The sequence below is a fragment of the Corvus cornix genome, chromosome 6 (assembly GCF_000738735.6).
Source record: "Corvus cornix cornix isolate S_Up_H32 chromosome 6, ASM73873v5, whole genome shotgun sequence".
Lineage (NCBI taxonomy): Eukaryota > Metazoa > Chordata > Aves > Passeriformes > Corvidae > Corvus > Corvus cornix.
In genome coordinates, this window is record NC_046336.1 from 17,416,273 (window position 1) to 17,435,425 (window position 19,153).

Sequence of the window (19,153 nt, forward strand, 5' to 3'; positions counted from 1 at the left end):
TGAAACCTGTAGTTCTGATGAGGTAGAATGACTTGTTTTGACTTCACTTTTTCAAATATGATCTAATAATATATCAGAGCAGTGCAACATCAAAAGTAGATGTTTTCATCTTTCAGAAATGAAATATATTCCCAAATCAAATAATTTTTGTGGAAATAATCTTCCTGCAAGAAGTTGTAATGACTGACTTCCCCTGAGTCAATTAGTAATGGAAACAAATGGCAAAACATCTGCAGTACTCAGGAAAAATTATTTCTTGTTTTGATCACTTCTAACAGCCATGGTTTGGGAGAGAGGCACTTTAGAGGAACAGAAGACCAGTTTTTCCCTGCAGTCATAGCAAAGCTCTGAGGGATCCCTGCAGTGCTGCTGGAATCTGTCCCTAGCAGCAGGGAGCCTTCGTGGTTAGAAGGTGAAGGTATGAGAGTGCCCCAAAATGATGCTCTGGCAACATCAGTGCCTGAAAACCATGGAAAGCTATACGGCAGCCAACCTGGATGAGTCTTTCATGTACATTTCCCTTCAGGGGCTGTTCTGTGATGGGTTTGAATTAGGCTCAAGTTATGAATCTATAAATATCGTAATTTTTGTCATTATGCCTGTTTTGTATTAAACTTCTGCAGCTTTTTTCTCCCTTACCTCCCCCCCCCACCCCCTTCCTCTCCATGTGTCTCTCTCTCACCATTTTGGCAGTGGCGCACTGCCTTGACAGCATCAGAAAAAAAAGGTAGGAGAGTCGCGAGAATAGGGGAAGGATGAGATGTTCTCCTACCATCGCAGTATTTGGGGCCTCAGTGGTGAGTGAACTGAAAGGGTGGAGAGATATTAATTAGAGAAAAAAGGCAAAACCTAAGATTGTAAGTCTCGTCCATCTTAGACATAAGGAAGAGCATCTACAGGCAAAAAGTAGTGGAGATGTGTTCTGATGTCCTGTGGGGAAGGAGCCCGTGTCCAGATGTGCACAGTATGTCTGTGACATCTAGTCCTTGTTGGTCTGTAAAGTCAGGAGCCAGACACCACAGGAGCATGTACTGTGCAGGATGGGCACCAGTGGGTGGGGGTTTTCCCATTTCATTACAACCAAAGCTGAAGAGATAGTTTCTAATGCAATTTTATTCCAAACTGAGAAAAGCATATTCTTTTATTTTACCTGTCTCCTGAATCTGGTATATCTGTGAAACTGCTCTGAAAGCACTATATCTGTATAAGAAATGGATCTAATTCTTGGGGTTTTTTAGTGCAGAGAGTTTATCTCTAGAACAACTGTATGTGTTTTCTCATCTTACACACCAGGCTCTATAAAAGCAGAATCAGATCCAAATGCCTGTTAGTTTTTTTGTCCATCTAGAAAAAAAGGCTTAAAAAAAAAAAGAAAATGGCCTAAATACTTTCTGGTATGTGGATTTAATGACATGGAGAACAAAGCCTGTGGACTTATTTTGGATTATACTCTACAACAAAGACAGAACTTGGCCAAGTATCCTCCCCTTGGACTTTTCATCACTTTGTTTTACTTATTACTTAGGACCTGTGGATCCTAACTCTTTGAACACTTGCCTTCAGAGGAGTTAAATTAGATTATTAGTAGCTTTCAACCTGCAGTCCCAGTTGCTCAGACTTTGGCAAATGTCTTTCCACAGAGGAGCAACCTCTGGGACCTGCAGGGTAAAATGCAGAGAAGGCTGATGAGACAAAGCCCACACTAATTCACCATGATGAGTAACTAAAAAAAAACATTAAAAATGAAAGGTTTGCTGTGTCTCAAGTACAGAGATGTGCCTGGTCTCCAGGGTGGATGGGTGTCATCAACCTTCTCCACAGCACTGGGAGCAGTGCTGGGCACTGAATCATCCTCAGCAGATTGTGCAGCACAATATCCCAGTGCATGGATGTTTGTGACAGGGGAGGTTGTGTGGCTTTGGTGTTTGGTTTTCTGTGGTTTTGTTTTGTTTGTTTGTTTTGGTTACTTATTTATTTATAAGGGAGAGTTTTGTTACAGAAAAGAGGCATTTCCAAGTAGGTGCTGGTGGATTGCAGTTAGGGAAGACTTTCACTTCAGAGAGGCTGGGATTTGCTTAGGTGGATGCTGGGATGTGTAAGAACAGTTTGCTCTCACCCTGCTTCTTTCAGGGGCTGCATCTTCAGCAGACTGTCAGATCAGGTCCCAAAAGTCTCTCTGCATTGCCTCATCACTTCTAATTACCCTTAGTTGCTCTGCTCACAGGAGTTTCTAGGGAAGATGGGATCTGCTTTTCTAATACATTCTCCAAACTTGCATAAGCAAATCACTTAAAGAATTGTTTGAGGAAGTAATTTAGGAAAACTCCCACAGAAATGAAGTGCTGGGTGACTCCTTCAGCGACCAGCACTGCAGGGCAGTGCACCCCCAGTGCTGCAGGGCTGTGGTAGCCTGTGCTCCCTCACAAATATCTTCTCCTGGAAGCTGTCCCAGAAGCAGGTAGGAGCATCCAGGGTTGTCTGGCAAAGGTTTCTTACAATTCTTCACAGCTCTGCAGATATAAATCACCAAAGGTCCCTTTGGTAGAGTCCAAACCACTCTGCTTCAGACAGGATTGCAGCCACAATCCGAGTGACATCTCCCACAGCAGACTTACCCATCAGCTCCTTCTGGACCTCCCCCGCCACCAGAAGGTGATGCTTGCAAACCTGGGATGCTGCAGGAGTGACAGTCAGTTCAGCTGGTTGGAAGGCAAGGTGAGCTGGTCAGACTCCTTGCTTTGCTGAGTCACCACACAGTTGTTAAGCTCTTAAAATCTCCTTTATGTATTTCCAGTGGGCTGAAACACCACCTCTCATTCCCTTTGAAGAGCTACCCAAATGCTTATGTTATAAAGAGGCTGTTAAGGTTGATATGAGACAGGAACTAACACACTCACCATAAACCCTCAGCTGGGGACAGTCCATTTCCTCTTCACTGAAATCCAGGGAATATTTATTATGGCTTCTCTTTTTTTTTTTTCCCCCCAAGCAAAACAAAAGGAGCATCATCGCAACAGCATGCCTGGTTGTTATAAAATTTATTTAGATGTCACCTGCCTGCAAGTGCTGCCATGCCAGAAAGAGCCCAGATGCAAACCAGTGAGCAAATGAAAGGCAGAGGATTGGGTCCCAGGAACAAAAATGGAGACCAGCCCTTCTCTCTGTTTTCACAAGTGCAAGCATCGAACCAAACACTGCAGAGCAAAGGACACAGCAGCCCAAAGAGAGAAGCATTTTAGATATGAAAAAAAGACTTGCACCCAACTTCCAGGTGCTGGTGATTGCCCCTGGTCAGGCCCTCTGTTCCTGTTTCAGCACAGACCCAGGTGTCTCAGTTTTGTGCAACAAGCATCTCCCTTCAAACATCCAGAACTCTCCTTCCATCTCTCCTTCTCCATAGTCACAGCCCATGCAGCAGTGAGACCATGTCAGCCCTGGCCAATGCAGAGCAGAGGCAGAAGTCAGCAGGTGCTGCACCATGAGTGGGAGATGATGAGACAGAGAGGAAGAGCAAGGAGCTGAGCAGGCTGCAGGTAGCAGAGGAGCTGAATTTTTGTTTGGCATGTTGGTTTTCAAGTCACCCTGTAGCTTCAGTTTAGTTTGTTCTTGACTCAGCCAACTGCTATCAATATTAAGAAAACAAACCAAATCAAGAAGCAATTCTGAGTTTATTGCTCTGAAATTTGCATGCATATTTATAAATTTTAGCAGGGCCACTGCACAATTCAACACTCACTGCCCACTCAGTTGTAAAGAAAACAGGAAGCCATAATTATACCAAACACTTTTCTAAGTGAAATATGTGTTTAAAAGTCATATGTGTATTGATACATACATAAATGTGCTTGTATATGTATATTTGTATGTATATGTGACATAGAATCCATTTTACATGTATAAAAGATATGTGTAAAAGGCAGCCAGCAACCTAACAAGCCAATAAAATCACACCCTGGGTGTTCCAGCTAGAAAAGATAGGTCATTTTATTAAATCTGTTATTGACCTTGGCATGTAAATCAACCCTTACCCGGTGCTACCCATAATATGAATCAAGAAACGGCACTGCAAAGAAATTTGAGATAGTTCAGTCCTTGTAAGGGACACATGAGAATTATATGAGCCCTTCCAGTGGGAGCATGGAGGACACTGCATACACCCAGGCGGAGCTGTGCTAGAGGTCTCTGGAAATTAAGGGGTTTTCTTGATGGAAAATGGGAGCAGTGTGAAGACCAAAGCCTTTGGAGAAAACAGATTGGCAGCATCTTCCCCTTGGGAAAACTGAAGTGAAATGGCTTGCTTGGAATCATCAGTCATGTCTCATTCATGGTGGTCATTCAGTGCCTCTCTTTCTTGAGAGACATTGCATCAAGGCTGTGGCCAGAAATTACACTGCAGACTGGGATGGAGAGACTACCTGGGACTGGGTTCAATACAGCAGGACGGGGGAACTGCAAAAAACCACCAGGTTTTGCTGCAGAACAGGCAGAGAGCATCGTGTCAGCCAACAGCAAGCAGCTCCCCATTGCTGAAAAGGGCTCCTCAATTGATTTCTCACTCTCCATCACTGTTTTTCCTCACAGTGATGCATGAAACTGTAGAAAATACCAGAGTTGCCTGAGGGAGATTGCATTTCTCATCTAGGCTCTGGCTGATAAGGCATTTGAAGAACTGTGTTATCCACAATTTTTTAAAAGCTCACTTAGCTTAAAAGTAAACAGATGCAGTAGGAAGCCATTATTTTACAAACCCATATGCACTTAACTGCTAGCAAATGGACTAATTATGCTCTGAGATAGTTTACCTGTGTATAAAGAGCAAGCACCCTCTACTAGCAGAACCCTGTGTGGGCAGAGAACTACTGAGTTATTGCAGTATTTTTGCTAAGCTGCACTCAGCTGTTGTTCCTCAGGTTAATCTAATCATCCTCATGAAGTTCACACAGGAGAATTAGATTCAGGCACAGCTTCAGTACAGCCAGGCCAAAGAGGAGTTCACAGACTGTATTCTGCTTCCAGTTCTGGTCTGCCCTGCACATGTGCTAAACAGCATTGCTTCTCAGCTTTTTGTACCATTCCTTTATCCTTCCTCCAATACAGGTTTCCCATAATTGCTGTAAAGGCCCTCAGTGTCCCTGACACTGCCCTCCCATTTTGGACGGCAGACTGCCATTCAGAGAAAGGAAGAGAGGAGCTGTAGATAGACATGCACTTACAAACCTGCTCTTGTACAGATGCTGCCAGCTGGGCTGGGACATGATGTGTGACTGCCAGGGCTCTGCTCTGTCACTCCCAGCCTCTGTCTGCGATTTCTTCTCCTCTGGGGTGGGTATGTGTTCATAGCTGCCACTCCACATCTGTCCCTCAGTGCTGCAGGGTGACAGTTGTCCTTTTTTCAATGAACACTACTAAAGCACAGGGGATTGAAATTACCCACACACTTGGCTGAATCCAAGTTTCAGATGAAAAAAAACAAAGCAAGCTTCAAAAGTACTTCAGCACTTCAGGTTGCCATTTTAAAAGCAAAATACTTTCCTTTTTTCCTCTAAAGGAGCCTTGTCTAAAAGGTAATTGAAACAGTAAGATAATTGGAGAAAAAACAAATGGTTCTGTGATGATTATCTTTTTTTTTTTACTGTTCTATTACAGTTCAGCTCAGTCCAAATCAATTATCTCATCCCTTCCTAAGTTTCCTAAATCAACTGCCAAAACCCCAGTCTCTTTCCAGTTACTTTCCATCCATACTCTCAGTGAATATCCTCCTCCTGTTCTCACCACTTACTGTTTATTGAGACTGCATCACTTTGCTCCTCCTGTGGTCTATGTGTCCCTTCACCCCCAACCTTCTCCATTTCCTCAAATGATTGTTTCTGAGGCTGAAGTCTCTTTAGCATCCGTGCTCTAATCTGGATATCAAGCTAAGGCAGAGTGTGTCTTCAGGAATAGTCATTCACATGAAAATCTTTCACTTGTGAGTAGGATAATGGCCATGTCCTCAGCTGCTGTAACCTGGAACAGCCCCAATACCTTCACGTGGGTCTGAGGTGTTTTAAAAGCCTCTGAAGAGGTGGTTCATCCAGAAAGATCACAAGATACTCTACAGGGGGAGAGGTGAGCATTGCCTTGCCTGTGGCTGATGTGTAGCTTTGTTCTGTCTATCAGTTTTATTAGACTTGCTTTCCTCACAGGCAAACCTCCTGCAAGCCTTCTATTTGGGTAATCTGCTCTTCATCACCCTGCGTATTTCAATCCACATATTTACACGGCTGAGACTATGTGAGAAATTAGATCCACATCACCCCACATCTGTGCTCCCTCTCTGGAAAGTATTTCACTGCTGGGCTGTCAGGAATCATTACAAACCTGAGGAGCAAATACCCTCATATGAATGCCTTCAACTCGCCTCCAGGACCAGAGATGATGTATGAGCTGTGATAGGCTCTCCGCTTCCCCTGGTGCTCAGAAACACAACTCCTCTCTCGAAGGAGGATGGTTATTGCTTAAACACATCTGCACTCAAGGATCAGAGAGTGATAAAGCCCTGACCCTCCCATTGCTGTGAGGAGATCCACAGGCTGTGCAACCCAAAGCACTCCAACAGAGGTATAACTGTGTGAATTAGGGAGGAACAGACACCTGTGAGATACTGCAACAAAACTCCTGGCCCTGGCCTGGCTTGATGGATGGCATCTTGCTTGCAGAGTGACCCTGTGGACTGGGGGACTGTGCTCACCTGCCACTGCTGCACTGTGGCTGCTGAGTTTATAGGGCGTGGTGCAGTGGTGTCACCAGGCAGTGCCAACAAGTGCCCAGCACACACTCGCTCCACAGCTACTGCTGCACGTCAGGATGCCTGCCAAGGCCTTCCTGCCAGCCTTCTTAGCTCCAGGGTAAAATATGGATGACAGCATGTCCTCACCTCACAAAGGTATTAGGAGGATAAATGTCTTAATGTAAGAATGCTAAAGCGCCTGAGTGTTTCAAACCCACCTCTTTTGAGATGGAGCTAAGCAAGGCATGATAATGTGTGTGTCTTTTAAATGCACAAAATCAGTCCTTAAATTTTTGTTTTTGTTCTTCCAGTAAATTTTGATGGGCAAAATCTATCTCAATAATTTTTTCTTCTGATAATTGTGTTTTAAAGAGAAGCCAATGGAAAAGCATAAGTAGGAGTGAGAGGAAACCCTGCTTGATTAGTCCTCAGTGTCTACTTCTTCAACACAAAGAAATCGTGGAAAGGAATTTTAAAAGCAAGCAGTATTTTTAATAGAATTGGAATAATTACTTTCTTGGGAGAAGAGCAAAAATCCATAATAAACATCCATCAAATTGCTTCGTCAGAAGATGAGTGCTAGTCACAAGGACTCCTCAGGGGTCCCAGGGCTGCAGTGGCTTCGTGATCTCCCTCAGCCTTGGTGGCCTGGGTGCTTGCCTGGCAAGCCCTGTGGTGGGACAGCCTTGGGTGGGTGGCTGCACAGGCATCCCAGCAAGAGCTGTTCCCTCTCCTGAGCCCCACAGCCCAGCACACCTCTGCCCTGACCCCCTCCCTCCTCCTCACCTGCCTCTGAAAGGAAAGGAAAAGGGGCCTAGGAGTGACACAAGAGGGGTTCATGTACAGTGACTCTTGGTTTACTACCAGCACATGAAATCCCAGCCCTCTTTTTCTGTTACTGCCCTTTTCAGAGTCTCTGTGGTTCATGTTAGCTCAGGGGTGACACAATGTCACATTCAGAATTAATGAGGCCAGTGAGGCCAGGAGAATGTCATTAGACTAAATGCAAGTGCAGTGCTCAGGACTGGCCCAGACTTTTGCGCCAACACCAAATGAATTCAAGGCTAAAACTTGGAGCAAATAGCCCAGGGCATGACCCAGTTATGGTTCACACTAAATCCAGACCTTGAACTTGAGAAAACCTTGTTATTTTTTACTTTTAATTTTCATGCACTACTTATTTTCTGTCTGAATGCCAGATATGAAAGAAGAAATGCAGAAATCCTGCAAAGGAGGTCATTCTTCAGCTCCCACCAGTCAGGTTAGAAGGGAAAGCAGCTAAAAAGTCTGTATGTATTTGAAAAATTTCCAGCATTCATTTGTAGACTCTCCAAATCTGGATCAATTCCCAGTGATCATCCAATCTGCTAGGTCTTTCATGCAAATTGATCCCAGCAAGGTCTACTCCATCACAGAAAAAGACACCCTGCCTCCTAGGGCTGAAAAAAAAGGAATGGAAATAAATATTCACAGACAACCTGTGCACATGGTCTTTATGTGGCTTATTGCCTCTGAAATGAATTCAGAGTTGCCATAGCCTCCAGTCAGACCACAGGTTCTTGTATTGGGTAGGTGGGCAGAGAGTACATTTAACCTTCGTTCTGAAGTGGAGCAAAAGCCAAAATAAACAAGCCAAAGACAAGAAACAGTAAAAAACAAAGATTAAAGAGGAAGACAGTCCATTGCAGTTTTTCTAGGCATGAAAGTTCCTGGTCACAAACTTTGGTCAAAGGCTTACTTTTTAAAATATCTGTTAAAAAAAAAAAAAAAAAAAGTCGTATCTTCTGTGACCTTTTATTTGCTATAAAAGCATCAGGGTTAAGCTTACTTTTCATTTCCAGTTGGTGATGTCATTTGATTTCTTTCTTTTCCCCTTCTTAGGAATCCTGAATACTTTCTATGATGAAATCCTTGTCTTTTCCTTCCCAGTATAATTTCTTTCCTTCCCCACTTGGAGATGTCCATTGCTGACCCAGAGACAAGCATATGTTCCCAGAGCATCCACTACTCCTACTGACTTCATCATCCTCACTGAAACTAAACTGCAAAATCCAGAATTAAAATGAGCTTCAGATTTCAGCTATGCTGTTTGAAAGCTGGACTGACTTTTAGAAGTGTACAAAATGAAGACTGGGCCATAGTGCTCCCAGCTGGTAGATACCAGGCTGTAATAGCTCTGCCTAGCACTGCCCTCCATAAAGAAATCCTGTGTCCTGAGGCCTGTGAAGTGAGCAACTCACTGCACAAGGAACCAGGTTCCCTCTGTGAGCTCTGCATAAAGCTTGCATCTGCACATGTCTTTCTTTTCCTTGGGTCGGTTTTATTCCTGATGGCTCTTTGCCAGTGCAGGGTTTGCTAGTGAAATTCACATGGGACTAGTTTTGAAAGCCTAAAAATCAATCATGAATTTAAGCTTCCCCCATGGCCCCACTCTTTCTGTAGGCGTAACACCCCTTCACCACCCTCCCTTCTCCTCAGTTTGCATTGCTCTGGTAAGTTATTTATCAATAAAAATTCCACAGCCAACACATAATTGGATTTCTGTAAGAGCTTTCAAAATCGAGCTGCATTGAGTTGCAAGAGGCAGACAATTAACTTGACAGAGGAGTTAACACTTCTACCTTGCATCTATTTTTATTGCCTTCTTCTTTCAGTGCAATCATTTTCTCATTTTATTCTGGTTGTGGAAGGAGCAGGTGAAAACAAGCCACAGTTTCTTTAGCAGCCAACTCTGGTGGTTGCCTGATACTCATTGGAGGGCCAGTCAAGTAAAGTGCTGGAAACCTCTTCTGGCAATGGGTTTCAAACTGGTGATTAAGGCAAAGGGTTCAGGTAAGAACGTACAAGAGGCTGCAGACTTACTTAAGGGTACACCTCATTTGGAAATTCCCGTGTCACAGGTGAGATGGGCAAGGGAATGTGGGAAGCACAAATGGTTTGGGCTTTACCCCCAGCAGTAACACTTATTTGGAGCAGAGTGGCTTCCTTCTGATGAATGGTGTGAAACTCCACTGCAGAGCACTGCACCCTCCATCTGCCACCACAGACTTTCCCACAGCAGAGGACAGGCATCCAAACTGCTCGAACCAGCTAGGCAGCGAAACCCCCTCAGTCAAGCACCTTATACAGATCTTCTCCAGGTTGCTTTCTACTCCTTTCCTTTGCTCCATTTTTTCAAGCCTTTGTTTTAGAGGGGTGGAGGAGGCTACACTCTTCCCTGAGACAGGTAAATGATGGAAATGGAGATGGAGATGGAGATGGAGATGGAGATGGAGATGGAGATGGAGATGGAGATGAGATGGAGATGAGATGGAGATGCAGATAGATGGCACCGGGAGTCTGACTGCTCTCTCCTCCCTCACAGTCCCTCTCACAACATTGTCATGCCTCCCATAGGGCCATGCATAGCCCAAGGGCAGAGTTACCAGGCACATGTATTTTTAGCTGTAAGGAACACAGGCAATCCAGACTGGTGCATGGCTGGTGAAAGGCAGGGTGCCACCAGTGTCACTGGCAGCACTTCTCATCAGCACTGCAGCTGGCAGTGTAACCAGGCATTAATGTCACCATCGCACAGTGTCCAGCAAAAGACCAGGGTCCTGCACTGCTAGGAGCTGCAATGAGCTTCCTGACTTCATTACATGTTTGCAAGAGAGCAGAAGCAAACTGGAAGTTACTTTGTGCCACTAGTAAGGATTTAGCTTGGGCTCACAAGGTGATCTCTCCCTTTACCCACAAGCACAGCTCTCTCACCCAATGCGGTTCCTGAGTGCTGGGCTGGGCTCTGTTCCAGAAAGCAATGTCTCCTTTCTCTTGCAGTTTGTTTCATCTCTGCCCCACCGTGTCTGTCAGCTGTTCCCCTCACCAACACCTTTTCCAATAGTTGTTCTTTGTTGATCCAGGAATGAAGGTAACTCACCTCTTCCTTTACTAAGAGCCCTTCCTACATCCTCCAGGCATTCACTTCCCTCTGCCTGTCAGGTGCCATGCTCCCAGATCTTGTCTCTTTCATCTTGCACACAGCAAGCCCATTCATTAAGCCCTGACATCTGGATCTGGATCTGAGTTTGGTTTCCTAGCTGGCACCACAAAGGAGTGGACTGCCTTGGGGCTGCAGGGATGTGCAGGCATTTCTGATGAAGCAGGCAAGGTTACAAATTAGATTCAAGTCTAAACCAAATTTACAACTCCAAACAGTTCTTAAATGAAGCTCAGGACTGAATCTGAGCCTAAAGCTTGGTTTGGTTCCTACTGTGAAAAGGAGCCAGAGCTAAGCACCATGAGCACCTTTGGAGCTGGGCTCTCTTGAACCCTTTAAACGAAACACAGGCTGTATTTTCTGGCTTTCCCGTCTGAGGTCTTAGAGCTGCACTCCAGCAGAGCTTGAGGTGCAGGGTCTGCGAGTTTTGGCCTGGGCCACCCACCTCTGTGTCCTGCTAGCAGTGACCAAGGGGAAGGCCAGTTCTGTTGCAGAAAATGTAATTGCTTTACAATTTGCTTCCTGTTTGAACAAAACCAGCAGACCAAATTACTAAACCATTTTAAAGAGAAAGAATTTAATTAGGGATATGGAAACAGCATTTTTGAGGTATTCCCAACAAAGATAAAAAAAAAGCAAAACTGATGAGAGCAGCTTTTTCCATCTCAACTGAATGTTTTGAAACAAAATAACTCTATTTTGCTCCAAAGCTCAAGTGGAGGCAAGTTTTCTTTTTTGCTTCATTTCATCTCCCTGGAATACTGAAAAACATCTGTCACGATGGGCAGGTCCCTTTTTCCTCCCCACGAATATGACTTTCACTTGAAATCACATTTTCTGATAGAAAAACTTCTCAGGCAAAAATGCAGCCTTTGTGAGAGAGGACACAGAGCTGCCTGAAAATGAGCCATAACTCAGCGCAGCGCCTCCATTCATGGAGAACTTCTGCAGCCATTTGAGTTCCCCTCAGTACACAGGCTTGTAAAGAGAACATAAAGGCCTCCTGCCCCCAACAGCCCCAGCAGATGGAAATAATCTGTGCTGTTTACGTATCATTTTACAACCTGGGGAAATCAAGCAGGTGGTGACACAGTTACCTTTACCCAGACTTTAAAGCAATCGTGGTCCCCACGGTGCCCAAGGGCAGCTTTCCCCTCCGGCAGAGCCAGACAAAGGTAGCAGTGAATGGGTGGGTGATACAGACATTTTCTGCAGCCCCCTGCTCCCATCTGTCCCGCTGATGGAGCCCAAGGCGGGCTGCCCGTGCGGGACCCCCGGCTCCCTGCGCCGCCGGGAAGGAGCCGCCTGGGAAAGCCCTGTCCCAGCGTGTGCCTCGCCCGCCTTCCAGGGACTGGGAACAGCCCTCGCTGGTTATTCACCGTCCACAGCAGAGCTTAGAGACAAGGTTAGAACACAAATGCTGCTCCCAGTCTCTAACTTCATCCTTTTTTTTGCCCGATTTCAGCATGGCAATTCGCAGTCTAGGATTGTTATTTTCCTTACTGCAAAATTCTGCTTGGGTGTAAGACTATTCCTTGTTCCCTTGCAAATGATTTTATTTTACTTATTCATATATTTCTGGCAGGTCACCCTAGACGGCAAGGGTCAAGTTATATAGTGATTTTCAAGTGAGACCACTCAGCTTTGGCAGGGTCTGTGCTCCCCACCCCTGGTCCCTGTGTTTGATGATGTTCAGGTCAGGGATGTCTCGGGGTAGAGATAATGTATGCATGAGGTGATCTGGGACCTGCTTATTCCTTTACTAAATGATCAGAAAAGGTTTCAGAGGTGCCTCATCTCTGACTTGCCTTTGTTTCTGAAATATCCCTTGAGATCTGGGGGGAGAAGTCAATTATGTTTCATAAAAATACCAGCTGGCTTTGTAAAAAAATATTGTAGTCTTCTTATTCTCTTCCATTTTTCAAGAAGATTCATGGAAAGGGAAAGAAAAAAGTGAGTGGGCTTTTAAAAGAGTGTTTTAAATAAAAAGTTCCAGGTTGTATTTAAGTTTTCAAAAAAAACCCCACACCTGAAGCAGTAAAATACTAAAAAAGGAAATATAGGGGAAGAAGGATACAGAGGAGAAGAAAAGGCACATTCATCATTGTCCAAAGACAAGATCTAGTTTGAACAGCAAACATCATACAATCAATCCATCTGCTTATCATTCCCATTCCAAACACATAAAAAAATCAAACCTTTGTTGGCACAGGATTTGTCTACACACAACTATGCTGTTTTAAGGGGACATGGAAATAGTACACCTCTCACACAAATGTTGTACATTGTTTTCCTTGTAGAAATGCACCTCCAAGCTGCATTGTTCATTCCAGGAACCATCTGGGGATATGTTATGCCAAGGTAAGACATCTTTATTTTTATATGATCTCATTCACATTGAAGGTTGCACATCTCATCCATAAGTAACAACCCCCACATTCCTGACCAAAGCTGTTGTGCGGATACAGAGCTGCCTTTAAAACAAATTAGCCTTGCTACAGGAAGAGTCACCCCCTTGTGAGGGTCCAGTTTCCAAGCTCCCCTCCAAGCCCTTCCAACCGTTTCTGAGCACAGCAAGGCTGCCAAAGAAGAAAGTGCTCTTTTAGTTTATAAATCTATCAGTGCCAGGGTGTTTGCTGCACTGTCTTCATACTCCTATCTCACATAGCTCCAACAGAAAAGCAATAGGCCAAAGACTATCTCCTTGTAGTGAAAGGAAAGCTGTCAGGCAGAGAGTACCAATGCAGTGCCAAGAATGGGCTGCCTGATGTGCACAGCCTGCAGGGCTGCTCCTTTCAGCACTGGTGATAGGATGGACAATAATCCAGTCAATAGCATAAAGCTATCGCATGTATCAGTGGGGACACTGTCCCAAAAGGAAGCTCTGGAATCAGAAATGTGATTAGAGGCAGGAAGAGAGATTACAGCCTAGGAAAACATGTTGAGCAAGAAGACGCTGAAAATAGTGGGACTTGCTTTACAGCAGAGATAAAAAACTAGGAATGTTATGGAAGTAGACAGGACTATCAGGGCTGTATAGAAGCCAGATCATCACAGAGCTTCTGTTGCTGTGTGTCCTAACACAGGAATATCCTGGATGTGCACAAATACACTGTGGAATTGAGTCATAACATTTGAATGTATCTAGAGGAATGACTTCTCCACATGTTGCATTTGATGCCTAGAGATTAGAGAGGTTCAGAGTAAATAGGATGCTCCTCAAAGCTCTGGGAATATTCACTATTATATTAATGCAGTTTCATAAACAAGAGTTTAGGGACAGTTATAATGTTGGCAGACAACTGCTAATAAAGTAAATTAGTAAGCAGCTTCCCCAGCGGGCAGTTTCCCTCTTCCTTAGGAGCACCTGGTTCTGTATATAACCAGAGTTGGGATATTGGTGCAGATGTCCCAGGCAATTTGGCAAGACTGAGGTTTTCCCCTTCTGAAATTACTCCTTTAAGTCAACTAAGGTTCAAAATGCTCAGTTTTCTGTCTTCTCTCCTCTGAATTTTCTCAATATCTACTGCTGATTTCCTTACACAGGGCTGGCGTCAGCACACCAGGGTCCTCTAACCTCCATCCATGCCCCTGTAAACTGCAAAGTCTGTGCTTTGTGAGAGTATTTTTATAAAGGTTTTTTGTTTCTAGCCAGGACTTGGTTTGCTGCATTTCCAGACCAGTCACAAGCCTCTGGAAGAAGTTTGGGCTTGAGAGATTTGCAGCTTCATTTTGCTCACTGTAGAAGTTGGAATAACTTGGATAAACACTGGTTAATCAGCACAAACCTTGTGCTTATCTGCCACAAATGCAGACTGCCTACTCACTACTCACTACTATTCCTCCAGCACTAGTTTACACCAGACATAATCACAAGCATTCCTGTTTCCTGATAACATGCAGAGGAGCAAAGTTGATTCAGAAAAGTTTTCTTGTGCATAAGAGCACAGGCAGCTGGGGCTGCTGCTTGTGCCCACAGCTGATGTTTCAAGGGGCTTGCCAGAGCCAGCTTGAATTCCAGTCCAACTGGGGAGATAGGGAGCTGAGGAAGTGTGACTCCTGAAGAGCAGAGATAGCCTGGGACAAGCGCTTGTAAGCCCCTGAAGTACGTCTCTTGAATTTCTCTTCCCAAGAGCACTGTGAAGTGTGTGCATGAGATGGTGACACAAGAGAAATGAAGAACTGACTGGAGGAGTTGCACTCTTCTGAATGAATGCTGGACTGTAGTGGATTTTGGGTGAGACTGGTAAATTCAGCAAATTTTAGGTTTATAGAGGGAGCAGAATTCTTTTAGGAGTTTTCTTCTGCTGAGGGGAAGATCCCTGACCTCTGGTGGGCTTTCCCCACACCATCTGCAGATCCAGGCCTCTGCAGGCATGGCTGGGCCAGCATTCTCACCTCCCCTTTTCCCCTCCTGCTTACTTCCCTGTCTCTACCTTGAATTGCTTGCAGTGCTATCAGCCCATCCCAACTCCCTGCACTTCTGACCCAGGGACTGGATTTGGGAAGCCCTGGGCTCTCGCAGGCACAAGTTAGAATTCCTGGTGGGCATCCTGGGGTGGTGCTCAGGCTGGCTTGGACAGCACTGGGATCCATCACTAGGACCTGCTGAGGCTCGGACAGCAGACCTGCCAGCTCCACATCAGATTGTCACCCTAGGAGACAGAGAACACTGGGGAATAAATCCTAGAGTGCAGGAGACAAGATTACATGTTCACACACGTTCATTTACATCCATTTCTAGTTCTCCTAGCTTTTTTGAAGACATTTCTGTTTATTTATTTTCTCATGTTACCAGTGACATTAATAGTTTAGCAGCAGCTGCTGCCAAAAAGAATGGTCCAGTTTATAGGCCCAGTGAAGAATGACCTTTTACATTATTGGAGATAAATAAATCTTTGTTCCCCAAGAAGAAGAAATTATTTAATTCAGTAAAGTAACTAAGCAAAGAAAGGTCTTCCCTCAAAAGTGTTCAAGAAGTGCTAGTAATGCAGAATGCAATCACCACAACAGATTTATTTAGCCCTTTTCCCTCCATCAATTGTCATATACTTTTAAAAATAAAATGACTCCCGAAGGGACCAATTCACAAGATATTTATACAAAAGTTATGTCCAGCCAAAGCAGATGGAATGCAGATAGTGCAGGATATGACAGGGGAGCAGATGTTTTGTAATCATTCCCGCATCGTTTCTGGTCACTAGCCAGTTGCATTGGGATTACCCAGTCCCCACACACAAGCAGCATGGCTTTGCACTCTGCAGAGACACGTGGTAATCCAGATGCCTGCTTGGGAGAAAAATTAGGAGTCTCAGCACTGGTATTTTTATGATGCCTTGCTGTTGCACGTCATTTAATTGGTAAACAAAGGGAATGAGTAGCAGAAGTTAAATCACACTTTTCACATCCATCTCCAGCACTGGTATGGCTGCTCTGGAGCCCTCTCCACCTCCAGGAGAGGTGAGCAGCCCTTCAGGGCTGTGTGTGGTTCCTTGCTGGCTCCTGGCCATTACATCTCAATCCTGGCCTGAGGTAATATATTTTTTGCATGCTCACTGGCATTTCTAAGTCGCTCTTCGAATTATATCAGAGAATTCTACCTGAACTCTGAGAAAAAAAAAAGCACTTTCATCTTCATTTAAGCAATGGATAAGATCCAAATGGTTTCTAAAGGAGAAAGATTTATTCCAGACAGACCTGCTGTGAAATCTCCCCATTCATTTACATACATACATACATATGTGGAGACAGACACACACAGATGCCCATATACATCATCTGTCTCTACATCTATATACATTCACACGTAATGCACTGCAAAGACATGCAGAGACAGCTCCATGATGCTTTAGCCCATGCTGTCATGGGATCGAACCACAATGACATTTCCTGAGTTAAGGCAGAGCTGCTTTCATTCAAGATGTTATATGGATTAGAAATCCCAGTCTCTATGACCTGCATTTTACTGTATGAAGGCTCCTGTATTTGCAGAAAAGTGGCACCTGAAGTGGGCAAACAGATTTGTGTTTTTTCACAAGGTCCTGGGTAGGTTTGTGCCTCCCGGGCTTAAGGCTGTGTTGTGCCTTCCCTACAGCAGTCCCTCACGCAGCTGGTCCCAATTGTGCCTGCAGGTATTGCACTCAGACCTCAAGGGTGCGGAGCTGGTACAGGTTTAGGACTGTAACCAGTTTAGGCACATCTGAGAGTAACCCTAAATTCCTTATAGTGCACTCCATACACATTCATCCCTGTGTGTAGGCACAAATATTGTGTAGCTGGTCTACATAGGTTCAACCTTTCCTTTCCACGAGCCAGCAGATAAATTTCTGCCTCTAAAATAAATCCAGAAGTTTTTATAAAACTTCATGGGTGAAGGGCTGATTTCAGTGTAGATAAGGACCAGTCTGGGAAGCATCACTGAAAGGGTTGCCTGTATCAGGGATATTGTATGCTGTACAGAAAGGAGCGGATGGCCCTGTGAATGCTTTCATGCTGAGAGATAACAGAGTGCAATTACTTCTTTGGCTTTCTTGTCTTTAGCAGCAAGGGAAGCGCCTAAGTAATGAACATGATTTGTAGGAGACTCTTCATTATCTCCAGGTAGATGGGAATTACAGGGCAAGCAGAGGTGATGGAGAGTCCATCATCCAGCTTGAGGACAGAGAGATAATGGGCTGCTTGGGAAAAAGCAGGAAGGCAAAATCCTAATGCTCAGGAGTCCAGTAACGTTATCACTGCTGATAGTGACACACAGATGAATGTCTCAGATCAGCTGGACTTGGTCTGTGAGATCTCATGTTAGGGCTTCATAGGTCTGACAGTTTCCATCCCTTAGCTGGATTTAGCTGACTTGGCTCTCAGTGAGACGTGGTCAACACATGCTCCTTCCCACTGTCCTTCTAGGAAGCAGTGGGACTGGCATGCTCCATTGCCTTGGCCAGACTTGTTTGAGAAATGCTCCTGGAGTGAATGGTGTTTCATTGCCCTCACACACCCAGGGAGGAGAACTGAGATTCCTCTTGGCAGGAGCCGAGTGTGCCTGGAGGTAGATGGAGAATCAGGTTTTTTTACTGCCTTGTGTCAAGCCCTTCCTGGTGTCCAGAGGACTTTTCTCTTCAGATTCCCTCAGCCAAGCCCTGCTCATGAGGGTGCAATTTACAGCAGACTTTGTGTGGGTGGATCAGCTCACAGCAGAGTGATGCTAACCCAAGCACAGAGCCAACAGCTTTGCTTTCCCAAGGATGATGCAAAGATAAAACAAATTATAGCTAAAAAACATTTTTCAATATGAAATCTGGAAGTTGTCAGGAACATGGAATTGCAATTACAATTCTGTCCTGCTCTCAGCCACACCATAAAAAGGAGGTCACCAGGATCCTTCTGTTGATGACAGCAGACATGACTATTGCTCTAGGTACGACAGCTGCAAGAAGGTCATTAGACAGAAGAACTTCTTTACAGAAAATTGTTTCATTTTCCCAACTGGAAAAATATTGCTTTTCTTGAGAGCAGGACCAATCAGGAGGTATAAACTCTGCAAGGGCAATAGACCTAGCTTGAAAAATTCATATCCACACCTGACCTTTCTGTTTTCACTTCTGAAAGATCATTTCCAGGCAATAAATAACCCGGTCATCTGTGAATCCATTGGGCAAACACAGCCCTTTCATGGTCTTCTTGTAAGCTTCAGACATCCACAACAGATGAACATATGCCAGCCTCTGAGTCAGGGGTTACAGTGGGTACAGCAGAGGTCAAATGTAAAGATCTCCTACGTGTTGCCTGTGACTTTAATTCAGCAAAACACTGAAGCACGTGCTTAGCCTGAAATTGTGACACAGGCAACAGTGACTTGTCTCCTTAGAGCTGGGCATGTGGCTAAGTACTTTACTGGCTCGAGGCCAGCATGTACAGCATGATGCTACTGGAGCATCAATCAGCAGTGGGGGCTGAATGCACACACATGTGGAGTGAAGGCATCCCCCTGATCCCCGGACTGAGCTCTGCAGGCAGCCTTTGTGGCACAGGCTGGCACAATAACCCCTAGAAGGAGGCAGCAGAATGACTGCCCAGGTTTAGCTTGGCAGTGCTTCCTGGCACAAGGGTGTAACCCCTGTGTAACTTACACGGGTTGGTACCTTTACCATCAAGGTCATGACGTCCTCCTGCCTCTTTTAGCTGTGTGGCTGTCACATAGGTGAGCACAGAATGGATAGAGAAGAATTCCTGCCAAAACAAGGAGTTCAATATGTAACCTTTGGGTCATGGCCTGAAGAGCAGCTGCAAAGGCAGGGCCACCTATGCACAGGACAGCTTGGAAGGAAACCAGAGCTTTGTCCTGCCATGTTTAGCAAAAGGCATTTTGCTTGTTCTTTGCAAATGTGCAAATTGCAGCAAAAATAGGG